Consider the following 18,072-nt stretch of genomic DNA (forward strand, 5'->3'; position numbering starts at 1 on the left):
ACTAGAAATGGAAATTGACAAAAGGGCAAGGTGGGGGTTTTTCCTACATCGAAGGCTTCCTCCCCCTCCCATAAATTAGGGGTATGGGAGACTAAGAGTGAACGAACAGAGGGGGGGGGGGGGAGAAAAAGTGTTAGAGTGATCTTAACGCAGAATCTCATTAAAGCGGCTGTCAAGAGTCCTTCTATTTCGCCATCACCTCCTCCATTCCGTAAGAGGCAACTGTCGTCTTGAGTGAGTGTCCTGCCAAGGAGGCATTTACAAATAAATGAAAAATGTCACAATTGATTTGGCTCCTTTTGGAGTACTTTGTGTCAGCTTTGTCACAAACTGTCTTTGTTACTTTCTCTTTTCAGATTTCTCAGGTGGATGTGGGGAAATAGCGTATGATGGTTCCGGACCTTTCGCATCCGGCCCAGGGTAAGTTCTGTGTGCCTGACCTTTTGCTCCTGTCTGTGTAACCGCTTGGGGACACTGTTCAGGCTTTCTACTGCTTTCCCTCGACTCCTCTGTAAACAACCAGAGAAAAGCAATATTGTCTGTAACGACGTTAGTGCGACATTCCCTGTAGCAGAGTGTGACCAAAAAGGAATGGTGATCATGTTTCATAACATTCCCCGCTCCAATTTTGAAGTGTTACAGGTAATATTTAGGGAACGCTACAAACAGCAGCTGTTTTGTTAAAAGAAATAATAGAACAGGCTTTCATATTCCTGTACGTGTAATTTCCAGATACTCAAATCTGATCCTTGGTAATTCTTTTTATAGTGCATTTTCCTATAGAAAAATGTTCTGTATGTTTAATTCCTTGGAAATAATGCAGAATGCGCAAGCTGCAATTTTCTTTTTTTTCTTTTTTTAAAAAGTTCTTTTGATAAGAAAAAGAAAAGATTATTGCATAATTGGTGAGTTGGCTTTTAACTTCTGTAAGATGCCTTGGGAACTAATCTGTTAGGCTATAAACATAAGAAATAAATAATCAAAAATCCATGATATAATAGCATTGCAATGTAAATGAAATGCCCTCAATATCAAGAGAGAAGAGACATGTGACAGTTCCAATAAAACAGGGTTGGTGAACCTTTTTCAGCCCAGGGCCAAATTGCCTTGTTGTCGATCTTTTGAGGGCCACATACCTAAGTGTGTGGAGTAATGGATGTGACTTTGACTTATACAGTAGACTACATTCCAGCCACATATATCAGAGGTTTCAATACACACAATATACACAAACACCTCTTCATCCAGGCAAGTAAGAAAGACATCATTGCAGTTCAGGGATACATTCCAGACAGGCAAAAGCACCAGGAATAGGCTGATTTCTTTTTGATAACATTGAAGTACGTTGCTCAGACAGATCTCCCTAAGAACAGAACTGTCTAGACTTGTCAAATTTCACAGGATGGTGTGACCTATGGAGACCCTCTACTGGTGACCTCATGGTCTCAGGGAGGGCACTTTTTTGGATATGTAGAGACAGATCATTATTTTAGGTCCTTAAATGTCAAGGATAACACAAATTAGAGCTGTGTGCACATTTCGTGGAAAGGGAGAAGATCAGAAATCGTTGGGGTTTTTGTGGGGGGAGAGAATAAAATCCTTGAGAAATTTTGGCTTGTAGTTCTGCTTTGAATTGAGCTTGGAAATTAATTGCCAATCAGTACAGCTCGCCGATGAGAAATGCATGCCAGCAGCCTGAGCTCCACATTGGGAGACCAAAACCAGTTTCTGAAACACTTTTCACAAGCTGCTTCACCTATGCCCTGAGATCTTCTGGCTCAGATTGGATGGAGAAAACAGGAGTGGTGGCTGCTTTCTTCCTCCCTGGGTGCTGACACCGTTTGAATCACTGTGAAACGCTGACCTGGTGTGGTTGTTGTTGTTTTTTTGGTGGGGTCAGGTTTTCTTTACATTGATAAGAATAAGGCTGTCAATGGCTACTAGCCATGATGGTTGTGTCCTGCCTCCATGGTCAAAGGCAACATTCTTCTGAATACCAGTTTGCTAGAAACGGTAAGAGGGAGAGTGCTTGAGGGTTTCCCACAGGCATCTTGTTGGCTACTGTGAGAACAAAATGCTGGACTAGATATGCCATTAATCTGATCCAACACTTTTTCCTTGTGTTCTAAGGTTCTTATGAGTGCATTGCAATAATTCAATCTGGAGTTTATCACTGCACGACTTCATTGTCAGTAATATGGCATCCAGGCCTTCCTCCTCTCTCTCCCAAAAACAAATTGAGCAATGTCAGAATTCTTAACCATATTGGTCTTGGGGCAGGGAATCTTGGGACCAGTGGCGTGTGGTCAGTGGACTAGCGAGATTAGGCTGGTCCCCTGGCATCTCATTCCCAAAGCCCGGGAAGCTTATGCCCAGCTTAGGGAGGGAGGTGATCTGATGGGTCCAGTAACCCTCCTGCCATCTTCCCTAAGCCCACCCAGCTTTGGGAAGGAGGTAGGAGGACTGCAGCATCCTATCACAGGCCCGATACCTCCTTCTCAAAGCCTGGAAAGTGTCTGTTTGGTTTAGAGAGGGCGGTGCAGTGCTCACACATATGATGTCAGGACGCCAAGATGTCATGTGTGTGATGTCACCCTCCCCACATTGCACTTGTAAGCTGGCACCTCTGGCCAAACTGTTCCTCTATGAAAAATTTCATCGCACACCACTGCTTGGAACGTGAATGGGCAATGCAGAAGGTATTTGTATTTTGAGGAGATAGTGATCTAGCACGGCCATGTCTTCCTGCTTTTGTTTCCTTCCCCTCTCTATCTCTTGTTCTGCTCTTTGATGGCTGAGAACAGCCATTTAATGCCCTAATCTGTGGAAGGAAGTAATATATAAGTTCAAATATATAAAAGGATGTCACATAGAGGAGGGAGAAAGGTTGTTTTCTGCTGCTCCAGAGAAGCGGACACGGAGCAATGGATCCAAAGTACAAGAAAGAAGATTCCACCTAAACATTAGGAAGAACTTCCTGACAGTAAGAGCTGTTCGACAGTGGAATTTGCTGCCAAGGAGTGTGGTGGAGTCTCCTTCTTTGGAGGTCTTTAAGCAGAGGCTTGACAACCATATGTCAGGAGTGCTCTGATGGTGTTTCCTGCTTGGCAGGGGGTTGGACTCGATGGCCCTTGTGGTCTCTTCCAACTCTATGATTCTATGATTCTAGTGCTGGATACCTTCCTTCTTTGAATTGAGACATTGGGAGAGGTGGCTAGCTAATGAAAAACCTATACGTAGTTAGTAGCAGGGGTGAACGAAGGCGTCGTGACACCCAGGGTGGGGCGTCGCTACGTATGACGCATGTGCTGTACATAGCGATGCCACACATGCACTGTACATAGCTCCAGCGCCATACAGACGGTGCCAGGATCCCTTCGTCGCCACTACAGCCGCGAACGGAGGATCCTCCACATGCGGCGGTGGCGCAATGGCTGCTCACATTGCCGAGAGCCCCCACGTGGTGCCTTCTTGTCACCCCCCCCAGACATGGTGCCCGGGGCGCATTGCCCCCCCACCCCCCGTTGCAATGCCACTGGCTAGTAGCATGTAGGCAGTCAGGCAAACCACACAGGTTAGCCGTCTATAAATCGGATGGCTTGAGGGCATAGTTCTGTGAAGTTCGTGCTTGGACTGATCGATTGCAGGGCCATGCAAACTGAGGCTACCTGGGGGTCACTTTGCTACTTCCCAGTGGCAGATCGAAATGCTTGCTTGGTAATGTATGTAATGCTTGCTGTTTAGAATAAAATCTTTAATCTTCTCACTCACTTGTGTTTGTATTGCTTCTGAATCTCATTAAAAGAGCCACCTTGCATTTGGCAAGACAGGACACAACACTTTAATCCGATGCATACTTACTTGGAAATGGATTCCACTCTGTTCAGTGCTACTTGCATCCAAGCATGTATAGGGTTGCAGCTTATGGGGCAGTAAATTTGCTGTGCTAGCCTGGTTGCTCACTGGTAGTGAGACCAACTTGGGATCAAATGAATCCTGGGGTATCTGGATCTCTCCCCCATGACCAGAAACGTGCCTTTCAAGGCTTTTGTTGTTGTTTAGTCGTTTAGTCGTGTCCGACTCTTCGTGACCCCATGGACCAGAGAACGCCAGGCACTCCTGTCCTCCACTGCCCCCCGCAGCTTGGTCAGACTCATGCTGGTAACCTCGAAAACACTATCCAACCATCTCGTCCTCTGTCGCCCCCTTCTCCTTGTGCCCTCCATCTTTCCCAACATCAGGGTCTTCTCCAGGGAGTCTTCTCTTCTCATGAGGTGGCCAAAGTACTGGAGCCTCAGCTTCACAATCTGTCCTTCCAGTGAGCACTCAGGGCTGATTTCCTTCAGAATGGAGAGGTTTGATCTTCTTGCAGTCCATGGGACTCTCAAGAGTCTCCTCCAGCACCATAATTCAAAAGCATCAATTCTTCGGTGATCAGCCTTCTTTATGGTCCAGCTCTCACTTCCATACATCACTACTGGGAAAACCATAGCTTTAACTATACGGACCTTTCTTCTCATTATAGGGGATTGGAATGCTAAAGTAGGGAGTCAAGAGATAAAAGGAACAACTGGCAAGTTTGGCCTTGGAGATCAAAACGAAGCAGGGCAAAGGCTAATAGAGTTCTGTCAAGAGAACAAGCTGGTCATCACAAACACGCCTTTCAAGGCTACCAGTGGGCAAATATCCTTGTAGCAATGGGGATTTGGAGTTTACCCAACAACCCACAACTACCATCACAGTTATAATGAGCAAGCAGACTGCATTCATTTTTCTTTGTGCTTTTTGCAGTCAATTGAAGAGATTCCCCCCCAAAAAAAAACCCTAATAATTCCTACAAGCAACATTTGATTAACTCGTACAGAATCTAGAGGTATTCTCCCCTCCGTCGTAGCAGCTGCTGTGCCTGTAAAGATAATGCTGGATTTAAACTTTAAACAGATGACATTCATTTTCCTTGGGTTTCTTCGCCCTGCCTTCTTAATGCATTTTTCTGATGAAGCGCTGAAACCTTTCACTTGATAACAAATGCACATGTGCAAGCACTAACGGCATTTACATCGGCATTTTCTTAGAGCTTACAAGGTGCTCCACTTATGGCAGTCGCACTCCTAGAGTGGGCAGTTGCATAATGTGAGCAGAAATCAGAAAGAAAAGCCAAGCAGGTCGTGGTCCAAAGGTGCAGCAGCAGCATCAATGCTGATGAACTTAGGCAGTTCTGGCTCTGTTCAGTGTCTGGATGGGAGGCTGCATGGGAATCCCCCTATGGGATACTGGGAAGAAATCAAACTCTGGGAGAGTGTGGGCAATGCTGGAGTCTCTTGTCATTCAGAGATTGCAGTAGTGCAGTGGTTCTCAAAGGGTGTGGCCTGCCACACTGGTGTGGCAGGAGAGGTTGGCAAGTGTGGCAGGAAGATTCAAGGGCAGTCAAAGAAACATTTAAACCATGGGTAGGCAAACTAAAGCCCAGGGACTGGATCCGGCTAAATCGCCTTCTAAATCCAGCCTGCGGACGGTCTGGGAATCAGTGTGTTTTTACATGAGTAGAATGTGTCCTTTTATTTAAAATGCATCTCTGGGTGATTTGTGGGGCATAGGAATTCATTCATTTTTTTCTTCAAAATATAGTCCAACCCCCCACAAGGTCTGAGGGACAGTGGACCAGCCAGTGTGGTGTAGTGGCTAAGAGCGGTAGTCTCGTAATCTGGGGAACCGGGTTCGCGTCTCCGCTCCTCCACATGCAGCTGCTGGGTGACCTTGGGCCAGTCACACTTCTCTGAAGTCTCTCAGCCCCACTCACCTCACAGAGTGTTTGTTGTGGGGGAGGAAGGGAAAGGAGAATGTTAGCCGCTTTGAGACTCCTTAAAGGGAGTGAAAGGCGGGATATCAAATCCAAACTCTTCTTCTTCTTCTTCTTGCTGAAAAAGTTTGCTGACCCCTGATTTAAACATTCAAGTACAGGGGTACCTCGGGTTAAGAACTTAATTCGTTCTGGAGGTCCATTCTGAACCTGAAACTGTCCTTAACCTAAAGCACCACTTTAGCTAATGGGGCCTCCTGCTGCCGCCGTGTCACCACATGATTTCTGTTCTCATCCTCAAGCAAATTTATTAACCCGAGGTACTATTTCTGGGTTAGCAGAGTCTGTAACCTGAGGTATCTGTAACCCAAGGTACCACTGTACAGCATAGTACAGTATCAAAATTAGAAGAGCATTGGCTATTCTTCTACAGTTCTCCATGACATACTATTGTGAACGGGGATTTTCAACTCTGACTAATATGAAAGATAAGAGAAGGAGAAAGGCCTCTTTGTGTTGATGAGGAAATGGGAATTTGTCTCAAGTTGGACCTAATATAAATGAGAATACCTGGCAAAAACAAGCTCATGCCTCTCCTTGAGTTTGTGTACATACTTAAGGTAAATACATAAGAGGCTCTTTTTAAATTATATTTTGGGAATGATTCATGTTCTTATGTAGCTGCATTTTTATTTATTTATTACTCTCTGGATGTTCCATGGTCATATTGCATTGTGTTATAAATCAAGCACTGCTAGGAATTGTTTCTGTTTGTTTTCCAATGTATTTCTTATCTTTAAAAAATTCTCTGTGCGGCAAGCAATTTTTTATTCTGAAAGAGTGGCCCAGATAAAAAAAAGTCTGCGAACCACTGGGGTAGTGGTCCAAATATCTGCCTTATAAGATGTTTCTTAAATAACACCACCTCAGTAGTGAGAGAGTTTAATGTATGAGGAGTCACTACTGAAAAGTCTCTTTGCAGGACCTCCACACGATGTACCACATACTGAGGAACCACCAGGATGGCCTTATCTGCTCATCTTGGAGCATGGGCAGGTTGAAAAGAAATAAGATATTCATTCACATATTTGTGTTCCAAGACAATTAAGGCTTTAAACTTAATAGCAAGCACCTTGAACGAGACCTGGAAAACAATTGGCAGCCAGTATAGCTGGTTGAATGGGATGCAGGTGGTGCTGTGGGTTAAACCCCAGAGCCTTGGGCTTGCCGATCAGAAGGTCAGTGGTTTGAATCCCTGCGACGGGGTGAGCTCCCGTTGTTCAGTCCCTGCTCTTGCCAACCTAGCAGTTTGAAAGCACGTCAAAGTGCAAGTAGATAAATAGGTACCACTCTGGCGGGAAGATAAACAGCGTTTCCGTGTGCTGCTCTGGTTCGCCAGAAGCGGCTTAGTCATGCTGGCCACATGACCCAGAAGCTGTACCCCGGCTCCTTTGGCCAATAAAGCAAGATGAGCGCACAACCCCAGAGTCATCCACGACAGGACCTAATGGTCAGGGGTCCCTTTACCTTTACCTATAGTTGATTTAAGGAGTGCTATGCTTGTAGCCTGCTGCCCCACACCAGCATTCTTGTGGCAACATTTGCACTAGCTGTAATTTTTGGACCATCTTCAAAGGCAGCCCCACATAGAGCGCATAACAGTAGTTCAGTTTGAAGTTTGCCAAAGCATGGGTAATTGGTGCATTACCCAAAGCCAAGCAGCAATGCTCTTGGCTGAAGCCTCAAGTGACTACGGTGGTTCCAGGAATGCCCTCAAACTGTGCACACACTTCTCCAACGGGGAGTGCAATCCCATCAATGGCAGGTAATTTTGCTAACTCCCAGATACTTGCAAATATTACATGTGTTGCCTTGAAAGCTGCTTTGAGCAACTCCTTTGTGGAGGGGGAAAGTGTGATATAATGTTTTAAAATGAAACAGGTATCGCTGTTCCACATGAGAGCCTGGATATTCAATTACCTAATCTGTGTTCTCCCTTTTTTGGATGGGAAAATTTGAAAATTACGGCTGCATTACTATATGTTCATTTACCTGAATTCATTCCATATTCAAAAGCACATTCTGTTTCAGTTGTAAAATGGAGATTGAATCAGCGCATGGTCAGTAGGTTTAATTACACGACGCTTTAAGCAATTAAGATACTGCCTTTCCATAGATAAGTTGAAAATATTCTTATGTATCCAGTCTCAGCATGGAGAATATGTGGAGCGGAAAGACATGGATATTGTGAGCCATACTTTTGAGAATGGGATTTCTATAACTTTAATGTAATCATATGCCTTTTGCGTCAAACCAGATTGTTACAGGAGGTGTGATCTTCATTGTGTAGTTTGTTGTTTCTGCATAAAATGCCTTGTGCAGAAGGGTGGCAAACAAATTAAAAATGAAATGAAATGAATTCCATCAATTTAAATTTTCTGAAGAGCCTAAAATACGCTCCCATTGGTGTTATCAGTGTAGTAGCAGCAGTGTGAGATTTATTTCTGCATGTTGGGTGGATTAACTCATCTGGGAAATAGTGCAAGACTTTATTAAAGACATCCACTTCTGTGAAAACTGGAATCTGGATTTTCTTTACTTTTCCTCTTCCCTCTCCATAAGCTTTTCTCTTTATATCTTGTCTGTTGAATTGCAAGCCTGTGAGCAGGGCCCGTGTTGTCAATGAAAGCTCATGTAAATAATTTTTTAGGGGTTCAGCCACACTTCTGCTTGTCTCGTGCTTAGAAAGTACGTGTCCAAGTAGTTTTCCACTTGAACCACATTTTCTAGGTATGGTTTTGCCTGCTCTTTCATGCTAAATTGGAACAAACTGCAATCCGTGAAAAACCTGCTTACCATTTGTTCCAATTCACCATTAAAGATTGGGTTTCCTTGTACGAAGGTGGCAGGACAAATGGAGGTGTGGAGAAGCCTCTTAGGTGCTGCAAGACTTTCTGGCCCTGCTGGCACAATATGTTTATAACCAGGGGCACTGACTTGGGCCCCGGATTATGGGTGCCCAATGGCACCCACAATGTAACATGACGTCATGGCGCTTCCAAGGCTTTGTGGGGCCTTGGAAGTCATGTCTCAGGTCTTGTGAGACCTCCAATGCAAGTTCGCAGAGCCTTGGACGTCACCTCGGAGGTCATGTCAGAGCTCTGCAGTGTGGGTGCTGAGCACCCACAAAAATACAGTTGGCACCAGTGTTTATAACACTATGATACCAATTTAAACCGCCATAGATTCCTTCGAAGAAACCTGGGAACTGTCATTTGTTAAGTGCGCTGAGAGTTATTAGGAGACCTCTGTGCCCCTCACAGAGCTATAGTTGCCAGGGTGCCCTGGGAAAGAGGGTTTGATTGTTAAACTATTCAAGGAATTGTAGCTCAGTGAGGTTTAAGGTGGTAAGATATTGCTTTAAATTTATAGTGCATATGGGGCCTGTGTTGGTTTTGAAGCAATAGACTAGCACGGCTACCCCTTTAGAAATATTGATGATGATGATGATGATAAATAGTTGTTGTTGTTCAATATTATTAATTCATATAAGCTTTTAGAGACGAGGAGAGAAGAACTTCTGTAGCATGAGCAAGATAATGCAATCCTATATTTGTCCTTGCATGGAAGGAAATTTTATTGAGATAAATTGGGTTTTGCTTTCAAGCCCCTCTGCTTGGGGACTTGCGTATTGGGGTGCAAGCCGTGCCGTGATTGCTGCATTTTTAGATTGCTTATTTGATCTTGTCAATTAATGCTCATTTTAAAATGCTTGTTCAAGTATAATTTTTAATTGCTCATAAAATGCATTTTAAATGCTTTTATGGCAACAATTTGGATTTAACAGTCAATTATTGCCTCCAAATAAAGTGTTAATAGGTTAGAGAGAACTACTGAAATGCTTCTCAGTAGCTTGAAAAAGACTGTTTGGAAGAGGATTCCCTTCGTAGTCAGAGCGCATCTCTTGCAGAGAACGATGCCCTAAGCGGCATGTGCTATAAATCTGTTGTGTCTACTTTCTTATTTTATTTTTTTTGGAAAGGCAGCACTCACAAATTTCAGGGATGAGAGCCACGCCTATCAAATGGAACCTCTTCATTCGTGGTGAGGAGAAGATGACCAGAACAAGGCAAAGGGGCTGGAAAATATTTAGGCATTGTGTAAGCAAAACTGCCCAATTGAAAGTTGGCAGAGCCTCCCTAAATCCCAAAACATGCCCAGGTTGCCAAATGTAAGGAAATCTTATTATCTTCTTAATTCAATTCCTTGTCAGTTCTGACTGCATTTCTGCATCATAATCCGCTGGCACCCCTCTTCACTTTACCCTTCTCAATGAGGGTAAATGTAAATATCTCTAAATTATCCATCTATTATGTTAATTAAAAAATATGTATGTTTATTCAAAACCTGTCTAGGAGTCCAGTTCATTTTGTTGTTTCTTTAAGTACTTTGTAAAAGGTTCCCATTCTTCTTTAAAGTCACAGTTGTCCTTGTCACGTAGTTTATGCGTCAATTTTGCCAATTCTGCATAGTCCATCAATTTTTCTTGCCACTGTTCTTTCGTCGTGGTTTCTTCATTCTTCCCGCATACATAAATATATTCTTCATTTTCCTTGGCAGGTCTTTCCCTTAAACAACAAAGATTAAACAACAAAGATTGTTGTGGATACTTGAGTGTGGAACTGACTTGACTTGAGTGTTGGGTGAACTAACATTCCCCATGCATGGGGGAAACTGTGGTTGTCCAGCTGTTGTTGAACTCCAACCTCCATCAGCCCCAGCCAACATAGTCAATTGTGACCAGTTATGGGAGCGGTAGTCTAACAAAGTCTGAAGGGCTGCAGGTTCTGTACCTCCAGTCTTTGCCAATGACCTAGGTGGAAGCTGGGTATCTGGGTGTGCCAGATGATGCAAGAGCCTAGGCAGCGACTATTATCTGATGAGTGCTGAGTGGATGTATGGGCTGGAGCTGTTTCTGTGAGAGTTGGTTGGTGCCAGAATTAGTGTAGATCATACTGCCTGGAGTTGTAAGACTGCTGGTGCTTGGAGTTGGCATGTGTTCACATACCCAGGAAATGATTATGAGCTGGTCATCAGCTAGGTGACTAGGGGCGGGGGACTGGAAAAGGCTCTGGTCAGAAACTCTGAAAAGTCACTGATGTTGCAAACAGTCCTGAGCTAGATGGTCCAGTTGTCCTTCTCAGTATAAAACAACTTCCTATGTTCCATGATAGAAAACATGAAGATGGAAGACACACAAGGTTATAAAACTACTATTATATCCTGCCTGACTACAAAACTGCCTCGACAAGCTACAGTTGATTTTTTTTAACAGTTATGATTTCATTTTTTATTATTTTTTTAAAAAGTGGCTGCCAAATTTCAAGTTATAAAGATAAGATTTGTTTCTGACGTCGAGTCTTAGAACTTAATGTGGAGCTCAGCATTGGCTATGTAGCACATTTGTTTTCTCTAAAACCAATTTATTTTAAATCTCAAGAGATCGGCGTTTTCCTTGTTGCACATTAACAAGGCATGTCCAAAAAGCTTACCTAAAGACCATTAAGATATGCATTAATCCACTTTATTTAAATGTGGTATATTTGTCAATACTGAATGTTGGTTTTAACTAATGAAGATTTTTTAATGCAAAGTTTATTAGGGTTTTCACATTATTACAAAAACACACACACCCTCCACAGTTCCTTATTCCCCCTTGCCCTCATACATTGTTGTTGTTGTTATAGCATTTTCATTTCTGATCTTAAGTTGTTTGGAATATTATACAGTGTTCAGGCTCATCTGCTCAAATAAGGGTTAGTATAAATGAGTGTCAATGCTCTGCCTGGGTCCCAGAGTAGCAACCATTAATGGAGTTTAATTAATACTGCCAAGTTAGAGATTGTCCCCCGCCCCCCAATGGATACACTGGCAGACCTTGGCACTCAAATATCAGTGGCACTCTGTGCAATGCCAAAATCTGGCACCGCCACCTCTCGCCTTCTATTGGACAAATCGGTCGTGTTCCCCTGCCTTTGCTGGATAGACTCCAGAGGACCATGTCTGAAAGGATGGCAAGGGAAAAATTGTTATCTGGCTCTTTCCAACCATCTAACCCAACTCAGGAGGCTTGGTAGTGGCACCCACCCTGTGGAATGCCCTCCCATCAGATGTCAAAGCAATAAACAACTACCTGACATTCAGAAGACATCTGAAGGCAGCCCTGTTCAGGGAAGTTTTTAATATGTGACATTTTAGTGTATTTTTCATCCTTGTTGGAAGCCGCCCAGAGTGGCTGGGGAAACCCAGCCAGATGGGCGGGGTACAAATAATAAATTATTATTATTATTATTATTATTATTATTATTATTATTATTATGATGATGTTAGAAGTCAAACTAACCATTATCCATTTTTATAAAGTATGGTTCCCCATATATCAACTGATGTCAGGGACTGGTCTGAATAGTAGGAATGGTGGAGAAGAGGGAGACAGTATAGATTTAGAACAGTGGTTTGCAGAAGGTCATAGTTCAGAGGCTGCAGAGGGAAGAAGCTGGGAAATATTGGGGGGTGAACAGGAGCAGGAAGAGGAAGCACCAGGAGAAAGACAGCTGACAGACTCAGTGTCTTTAGACAGCATTCCTGACCCCCCTCCCAGGACATGGCATGTATTGAGAACAGTAGAACAGAAAGCTCAGAGGCAGAAAGCGCAGATTAGCTGGCGCAGGGATGAGGTAGAATAGAAGAGGTGGAGGGGGTGGGACTTTACTTGGAGCAATACCATTATCTAAGAGAGACAGCATTTCTACATCTCTCTCTCTGTGAATATTGAATAAAAGACTGTTAAGAACTCTTCTTGTTTTTCTACTTATTGGCTTCCACTGTGGAAGGGATTGGATTCCCGGAAGCCTTGACTACTATGCAAATAGAAGTGAAGTTAATGTAAGACCTCTATCCACTCATGCTTACTTATAGAGAGGCTATGTCATGGATAGTTGAAGCCTTGGTGATGTATTCAATGATTTAGGTACTTGACAGTGTCCTCACTCAATTTTTATTTTTTTTATTTGTGTGTGACATAAGCATGTAACACTCTATAGGTTTCTTTGCTATCGGTCAATGTTATTTCACTGCAAAATTAATAAAATATTCAAAAAGAAAAAACAGAACAACCATTAATCTGGAGAAATCCCCATTCCCGCATCATGCCTCCCACTTGTTATAGGATAATTGGATATTAGTAATTGTAATTGGATATTACTTGGGTATTAGGTAAAGATAAAGGGACCCCTGATCATTAGGTCCAGTTGTGACTGACTCTGGGGTTGCGGCGCTCATCTCGCTTTATTGGCCAAGGGAGCCGGCGTACAGCTTCTGGGTCATGTGGCCAGCATGACTAAGCCACTTCTGGCAAACCAGAGCAGTGCACAGAAGCGCCATTTACCTTCCCGCTGGAGCAGTACCTATTTATCTACTTGCACTTTGACGTGCTTTCGAACTGCTAGGTTGGCAGGAGCAGGGACCGAGCAACGGGAGCTCACCCTGTCGTGGGGATTCGAATCGCCGACCTTCTGATCGGCAAGTCCTAGGCTCTGTGGTTTAACCCACAGCACCACCCACATCCCTTACTTGGGTATTACTTGATTCCAAAAATGCACTCCAAATCTCTTGGAAGCTTGTCTTTTTATGCAGTTAATAGAGCAGAGTTTGAAGGTTTGAACATGCAGAGCCCCAAATCCTCGAGACAGCTTTCTGTACTGCCTCCCATCACTCAAGGCCGTCCATTTTCTTCCCCATGTCCACTCACGATCTCTGATATCAAGCAACTTCTCAACCCATGGACCATTTTATTTCCAGCACTCAAAAGTACCATATAGTAACAAACTCAAGAACCTGAACACCAAAACAGGAAAACAACCAAGAAGAAGAAGAACAAAAGAACAAAGCCAAACAGAATTAAAAGCTTTGTTATTGACTAGAGTGCTCAGTCTCTAGATAACCTATTTTCCAGTTAGGAATTCAGCTCCCATAAATGTTACTCTGCCATGGGCAGCAGAACATCTGTATCTCTTTTAATTCAGCCACTGTTGCAACATGCCTGTAACCATGCTAGATATTTCTAGAGGTGTTACTTGGGAAAGATAAATTGCTATATCACAGGTTTAACTGATCAACACGTCATCTCATTACTGCCTTTAGTCATCATTGCACATTCAATAATGTCCAAAAACATTATCCATAAAGTAGCAGAGTGTGATGCCACTTATAGTTGCAACAGCAGCAGCAACAACAACAAAAAAGGAGTTAATTTAATAAGGCCAAATTTGTAAAACATGGCTTTAAGTAGTATGCACTGGGTTCAAACAAGCCTCAAGCCTGTTGGCATCCATTTGTCTTGGGAGAAAATGGACGAGTGCACTTTTGAGAGTGAAGTCAAACCATTAGAGAGTTACAGCGCCTGCTGTGTCTGTAGAGACCAATATGTTTTGTTGCATCAGGGGCAGATGAAAGTGTCCGATTGTGCTGCTGCAGATGCACCATGTGCTTCTGCCAGTGCTCATTCCTCATCTGGTCACTGTTGTGGATGCATGACATAACTGTTTTGTCTCTTGGCACTGTGGTTGTCTGCAAGAGATTCCCATGGGGCTGGGTTGATGTTGCCAGCCTTCAGGTCTTGTTTAGAGACATCTCTGGACACAGAGTTGGTCTGCCAATGGGCCTGGTGCTTGAAGCCATCTCCCCATAGAGAATGTCCTAGGGCAGGTATGTCCAACAGGTCAATCCCCGGGAGGTTCTGGTCGATTGCGGTCTCCTTTTCCCTTGCGGTGGCATAAGAGCATCTGGCCCTGCCCCCTCGCCCTGTCCTCCATTTGCGCATGATCGCTAGAACAGAAGATGGAGTTTTTGCTGTGAGGCTGATTGTTTCCTAAGCGATCATTTTTTGAGCGACTTTTCCCCTTGCCCCTATTATAAATTTCGACACTTTCCTCTCTCCAAAAAGCTTTTACCTGAACCCCTCCCCCAAAACAGCACTCCCCCCCCTAAAGAAAGCTCAACAACCTGAATCAGAGGCTCACTATGTCAGGTTCCTATTGGAAGACTGGACCAATGCTAGAACATTAGCAGTGGCAAAGTTTTTATCGGTGGTTGCAAGAACAAATGATCCCCATATTCTGAACAAAATGCTTGTTTAACCTGGAGGTAGGCTGTATGAATTGTGTATTGCTTTGTAATGATTTGTTGGGTCTCTGGACCGTAATAAAGATTAATAAAGATTGATGATGACCTGAACTCCCACTCTAGATCACTGCCAGTTTTTTTATTCTCTGAGTAGATCACAGTCTCTTGGGAGTTGGACGTCCCTGTCCTAGGGGATCTTCTGTGAACATGATCAAGCCAGTGTAGACATCGTTTATTTATATACCGCCCTATATCCGGAGGTCTTGTTGAGACAGGGGTGTGAACATGCTGGGAATGTGGGCTTGGGAGAGAACATCTTTGTTTGAGACTCTGTCCTGCCATGGGATGCCCAAAACCTCCCTGATGCACCACATGTGGAAGGTGTTGAGGTGTCGCTCCAGGTGGTTGTAAGTTACCCATGACTGATTTCCATAAAGTAACATGGAAGGACACGATCATCTTGTGAAGCACAGGCAGGCATTGGATCATTTTGAGTGGTGTGAAGAGTCCTTTTCAGCTGATGAGATCAAAGGCCTTCATCAGGTCTATGAAGGTGATGTACAATGGAGGTCTCTGCTGTTGGCATTTTCCCTGCAGCTGGTGCAGTGAGAAAACCATGTTGACCTCTGAACTCTAAAGCTGCATTGTGACTCAGGATAGACCCTGTCAACAAGTGACTGTAATCTGTGGAGAAGTGCAAGGGCAAAGGCTTTCCTCAGGTATTCAGCAGGGAGATTCCATGGTAGTTGTTTCACCTTTGTCCTTGTAGATGATCACACTGCTGTAGTCATGCATGTCTTGCGGCACAGATCCTTGTTCCCAGCACTGCAAAAGGAGGCCATGGAGGTGTGTCTTGAGGGAGGAATTGAAGCCAGCTTTCAGAACTTCTGTTGGGGCTTTACCACATGGCTGAGAGTGGATGGTGTTCTTCAGTTTGTTAAGGGAGGGAGGGAGGGACACCCGGCTCTTCCATGACAAGCTGTTGATTGCTGTGTCAGAGACTATGTTTCCCCACAAGTATTTGATATTGCTCTTCCTGTATAGCTACACCTGCTTGCTGCAGTCTATGGTGATTCTCCCAACAGGGTTTTCAGCGGGGCAGTTTTTCTGACACCAGGTCCAAAAGCTCTCTTCATGCCTTTGTACATTTTGCAAGTGTTGCAAGTGTCAGCAGCAAGCTCTGACACAGCTTTAGCCAGTAGTCATTGGCCCAACATCTGGCAACCACTGGGCTCCTTGCCTTTCTCGGTGCAGCAAGCATCTTTTCATATGTGTGATGGGATGATGAGCTGCTTGTGCGTAAAGCTTAGTCCCTCAGAGTCTGGCCTGGTTATCAAAGCTCTGTCTATAGCGGAGCCCCCTAAAACATGACTGCCTCAATCGCTGGCAGAATCCGACAGTGGGCGTTTGCGGAAACGCTTCCAGCATAGAAGCTCCTTAACGGAAACACGTCTTCGGGATTCTCGGCGCGACAGTTTCCGGCGAGGGGTGGGTGTCCCTATAGGAGGTCCTGAAACTTCCCCACTGTTTTCGCTGGAAGTCTCTCTGAGCCATCCCTCCGATTCACTTTCCCTCGGAGCTCCTTCTCTCCCCCTGCTGGTTCCCTCCTCTGCTGCCGAGTCTCTCCTAACCTCCGTGAGCCCTTCCACCGCCTGCCCTTCCGATGGCAGTTCCCTGACATCCACCTCCCCTCCAGGGCCCCCTTCACCCCCTCCCGCCCCTTCCTCCACGGGCGGTGAGGGTGCAAAACCCCGGAAAGAACCTCCCTCATCTTCCGAAGACTCGAACACTTCCCTCCACCGGTTGCCGTCCCTTGTCCTCCTCCTCCTCCTCCTCCTCAGAGTCTACTCCTTCTTCCAGCTCCGATTCTGGGAACCCTTCGAACTCTTCTTCCTCGTCGGTGGTGCCAAAGTTTTCCCTCCGGAACCTCGTTACAGGCTGAGGTTTCCTTGGGAACCGTTGATGAAACGTTTCTATTAAAACCTTGTCATTGACTTCCTCTGCAGTTACCCAGGTGTTTTCTGACTCTGGTTCCCCTTCCCAAGCTACCAAATACTCCACCTGATTACCCTTCCACTTGGAGTCAATGATTTCCACCATGTGGCTGTTGCGTTCCCTTTCTTCTATGACTGGTCCCTGTGTGACCTCCCCTTCACGTCCCCCCCCTGTACGGTGACAGTAATGACCTGTGGAATACTGGGTGTAGTTTCATGTGGTTCGGTAACCTGAGTTTGAACGCCACTGGATTGACCTGTTGTATGACCTCAAATGGTCCCAATCTTTTGGGTCTCAATTTCTTACAACCCCCTTTGAACGGCAACCCTTGGGTCGATAGCCACACCTGGTCCCCCACCCTTATGGTTTCACCTTCCCTTCTGTTCCTGTCTGCTTGCTTCTTGTATTCCTCTTTGGCCCTTTCTAGGTTGAGTTGGAGCTGACGATGGATCGCTTCCATTTCTTCTACAAAATGTTCTGCTGCCGGGACGCTCCATCTTTCCCCTCCTTCCCCTGGAAATGCCCTGGGATGACACCCATAGTTGGCCAAAAAGGGACTCATCCCTGTGGACACATTCTCCGCATTATTGTAGGCAAATTCTGCCAGAGCCAACTTTTCTATCATTTTCTCTGTCATTAACATAACACCTCAAGTATTGTTGGAGGATACTGTTTGCTCTTTCCGCCTGCCCGTTGGTTTCTGGGTGTCGGGCAGTCGAAAAATTAACCTCTACGTGCAGTAAGCTCATGAGCTTCCTCCAGAACCTGGACGTAAATTGTTTCCCTCGGTCTGAGACCACCCTCAAGGGGGCGCCATGCAACCTAAAAATGTGCTCTACAAACAACTTGGCTGTCTCTTCTGCCGTGACCGCATGTGAGCATGCTATAAAGTGGCACATTTTGGTTAACAGGTCTACTACAACCATGATGGCTGTTTTTCCCTTGGATTTTGGCAGATCCGTCATAAAATCTATGGATACTGCCTCCCATGGTCGTTCTGGTGTGGGTAGTGGTTCCAATAACCCCGCCGGTGCCCGCCTCTCCCCTTTTGCTCGCTGGCATCGGTCACACCCTCTCACATACTCCCGTACATC

The 18,072-nt window shown here is 44.8% G+C and overlaps 1 protein-coding gene across 1 annotated transcript in view; it reads left to right on the plus strand.

Annotated features, from left to right (window-relative positions):
- NAALADL2 (N-acetylated alpha-linked acidic dipeptidase like 2) overlaps positions 1–18,072 on the plus strand; it is an 819,134-nt gene that overhangs the window by 22,664 nt on the left and 778,398 nt on the right. Inside the window, exon 2 of the mRNA XM_079977819.1 lies at positions 357–420. The gene's annotated coding sequence lies outside the window, so the exon portion shown is untranslated. The remainder of the gene's footprint in view (positions 1–356; positions 421–18,072) is intronic.

The sequence above is a fragment of the Podarcis cretensis genome, assembly GCF_951804945.1.
Source record: "Podarcis cretensis genome assembly, chromosome: 5".
NCBI lineage: Eukaryota > Metazoa > Chordata > Lepidosauria > Squamata > Lacertidae > Podarcis > Podarcis cretensis.